Below are 4078 nucleotides of genomic sequence, written 5' to 3' on the forward strand. Positions count from 1 at the left end.
ACTTCTGTATCCTTCCCTTCAATTCTCAGGGGTCCAAGATTAACTTCTGTGTCTGTGTCAATTGGTTTCCCTTTTCTTTGTTGAAGAGGGTCTGTGCAGTCTTTCCACCTAGTCTGCCATCTTCCACTACCTCCTTAGTGCATCTTTTTAAGGGATAAAATACCATAACAAGTGTGTTCCATTAACATGTAAATAAACCACACCTTTAGTTCAAAAGAGTATACCTATTAGCTATCTGTTATCTGGCAAAGAGAAGACTCATAAAGAAAAATAAGATGGGTAATTTTGTTTAGTAGGAAGCAATTTTGATAAATCTGGAACTGGAAATCTGAGACTCAGGGCTTACCTCATTCTGATTCATGCCCAATTTTCTTTTCACTCTTCTCCCTCCCCTGCATATGTTTTCTAAATATTTCATGTCTCAGGTAGTGTGCAAACACACCCATAGCTTCAGAGATAGAGATTTCATTGTTGGATAAGAAAAGGCGTACTTTTGTTGGCAGCCTACTGAGAATGTCTTGCTTGATGTGGTACTGCCAGTATGAAGTTTTGTAGACTTGTGTCACAATCTCCAGCCCTTAGGGATGCTCACTTCTTTGAGGAGCAAGAATATGGGTTTAGTTAACTTTCCTAGTGTTAAAAGTAGCTTCATTCATGATCATGCATTTGATCTTAGTGTGGGATTCTTATCTTTTCTCTACACCTCAGTTTCAGACTTACAACCATGTCCTGGTGACAAATAATTACTGGTAACATGTGTTAGCTGCAAGAAATGAAGTTTAGCAATAAGGATATGGTTTGCTAATCTATCTTTACCACATATGTGCTTCCCTGGATAGGAAAAATCAGCTGTAAAAAATTCTCAGGAAAAATTTTCATTCCTGTTTATAGTGGTCTAGATGTCATTGGCTCTGTAAGCAACAGGTTTATCTTGCTTTTCTGTAATTTTTTGACATGAATCATAATATCAGATTTCAAAGTGTTAAACCTCAAGAGTGCACACATAGCACACATTTTTACCAAAGACTGTATGTCCAAATCTTGTTCTAGCTCATGATCTGTAAAAATGAATTACTTAGAAATGTTATTATAGCATATGAGAATATAATTATAGGATATCTAGATCATCTCTTCATCTAGAAAAATTCAACATTTTATTTTTTCAGAAAAAGAAACTGATGTCTAGAAATGAGAAATAATTCTCCCATAGGAGATAGCATAGAACTTTGGTTCAGTATGCGAGCTTTGAAATTAAAGACAGAATGCATTTGAATTTCAGCTCTACAATATTGTGTCCAGGTGGCCTTGTTCAATTTAGTTTCTCAAGACTTCTTATCTACAAAGTGACATTGATAATGAGATTGATATCTACCTCATCAGGGCATTGTGAAGACTAAACGAGTTAATACATAGAAAGCAATTAGTACAGTGCCTGATACATGTAAGTGCTGCATCATAGAAAGCTATGACGATACCGGTGCTGATAACAACTCTGACAATAATAATGGCAGTGACCACAAGGAAAGCCACAGTTCTAGAATCTAGGTTTTCTGATTATCAGTATACTAGCTGTGTGCTCAATTCAAACGTTGAAATGTTTTGGAGAACCTAATGAATGACAGGGTAGCATTCCACACTGTATCTTTGCTTCTTCGTGGTGGTGGTTTAATTCCCATTCAGATCTCTTTTCTTAGTTTACATTATAAGTTTAAATAATTTAAATAGTTTTTGTATTTTTTTGTTTTTGAAAATATACACAGCTGAAGATACACCAATTCAAAAATTTCCACATGTGCAATTCAACTACATTCTTCAAGTTGTACAATCATTCTCACCTTCCTTTTCTGAATTATTCCCCCACCATTAAGGTAAATTCACTGCTCTCTAAGCTTCTTATTTAGCCTTTTGAGTTGCTGTTGTCAATTTAGTTCCTTAAAATAGTGCAATTCTCAAGGCAGATATTCTTTATTAATTAAACTAAAGTATTGTTTGGTTTCCCACCAATCATCTTTCAATTTGTTGTACTGTGGTGGCTTGCATGTTCCTATCAGGCTGGAAGCTAAGCCGTTGGTATTTCAAATACCAGCAAGCAGGGCCTCCCATGGAGACTAAGACACACTGTGAAGAGAGACCATCCATTTCTGAAAAAATGGCCACTAGAAACCTTATGAACAGCAGTGAAGCACTGTCTGAAGTATTATTGGAAAAATTTATGAATAGCCATGAAACATTGTCTGATATAGTGCTGGAAGAAACCACTGCAAATATCCATTAAAAATTGGAATGTGGAATGTATGAAGTATCAATCTAGGAAAATTGGAAGTTGTCAAAAATGAAAGAGAGCATATAAAGATTGATATTCTAGGCATAAGTGGGCTGATATAGACTGGTATTGGCCATTTTGAATTAGATAATCATATGATCTACTGTGCTGGCAATGACAAATTGAAAAGGAATTAATGGAGTCACATTCATCATCAAAAAGAATGTTTCAATATCTATCCTGAAGTACAATGCTGTCAGTGATGGAATAAGATCCATATATCTATAAGAAAGACCAATTAATATTACTAATACTCAAATTTAAGCACCAACCACTAAAGCCAAAGAAGAAGAAATTGAAGATTTTTTATAAACTTCTACAGTCTAAAATTGACCAAACATGCAGTCAATAAGTATTGAGTACTACTGGTGGTTGGAATGCACAAGTTGGAAACAAAAAGAAGCACCAATAGTTGGAAAATATGGCCTTGGTGATAGAAATGACACTGGATATCACATGATAGAATATTGCAAAACCAACGACTTATGTATTGCAATATTTTTTCAACAGTATAAATGGTGGCTCTACATGTGGACTTCACCAGACGGAAGACACAGCAATCAGATTGACTAAATCTGTGGATGATGAAGAATCTCAATATCATCAGTCCAAATAAGGCCAGAATCTGACTATGGAACAGACCATCAACTGCTGATATGCAAGTTCAAGTTGAAGCTGAAGAAAATGTAAACAAGTGCATGAGAGCCAAAATATAGCATTGATTATATCTCATCTGAATTTAGAGACCATCTGAAGAACGAATTTGATGGATTGAACACAAATGACTGATATCAGATGAGTTGTGGAAGGATATGAAGAATATCATACACAGAGTCCATTACTGTAAAAAGTGAGGGTAAGGTTTACACAGGGAAGGAAATTTACTTTGCTGGTTACCAAGGATGGGGACAAAGAGGAGAGAAAATTTATCGCTAGTTAAGAGTCATGTGTTGATTTGGGTGAAGGGAAAGGTAATATAACAAAAGAGTGTGACCAGTACAATAACAATAGGGAAAAGAAAGAGAAACATAAACATACACAAAAAATACAGACAACAGAGGCAAATACTATTACATGTCCATTACTGCATTACTAGTTGCAGCAAACACTAGGTTATGGGTGAATGCACAGACAGGTGAGAAGATGATGTGTGGGTAGGTGAACAAGAATATACCCAAGACCAAAGATAGATTTGGCTAAAGAGACTCTTACATTTGTACTTCTGCTGCAAAAATATCCATATACAGTATAAAGTAACAAGGGGAAAGGTTGGAGTAGTTTCCCAGAGGCAACCAAACACCCTGAGGGAGAGAGTCAGCAGGCCTGATGTCTCAGGACCGTAGTCTGGGGGACACCGTGCTCAAATGGCACAACATAGTACATAAAAATCTTGTTCTACATTCTACATTGGTGAGTAGCGAATGGGGTCTTAAAAGCTTTCGAGTGGCCATCTAAGATGCAGCTATTGGTCTCCTCTCATCGGGAGTAAAGAAGAGTGAAGAATATCAAAGTCATCTGGAAACAATTAGTCCAAAGATATGATGGACCACAAGGACCTCAGCCTTCATAACCCTGAGATCAGAAGAACTAGATAATACCCAGGTACCAAGGTCAACAACTTGGAAAGCGATCAAAATTGGAGTTCTTGTATAGAGTGGGAGGAAAAAAATTCAAAAACATAAAAATGATCAGAATTACTTGTCAGATAGAGATTGGTGGAACCCAGAGACTATGGCTCCGGTTATCCTTCAGGCC

This window comes from Orycteropus afer, unplaced genomic scaffold, assembly GCF_000298275.1.
Source record: "Orycteropus afer afer isolate SDZICR_OR568_19922 unplaced genomic scaffold, OryAfe1.0 scaffold00746, whole genome shotgun sequence".
NCBI lineage: Eukaryota > Metazoa > Chordata > Mammalia > Tubulidentata > Orycteropodidae > Orycteropus > Orycteropus afer.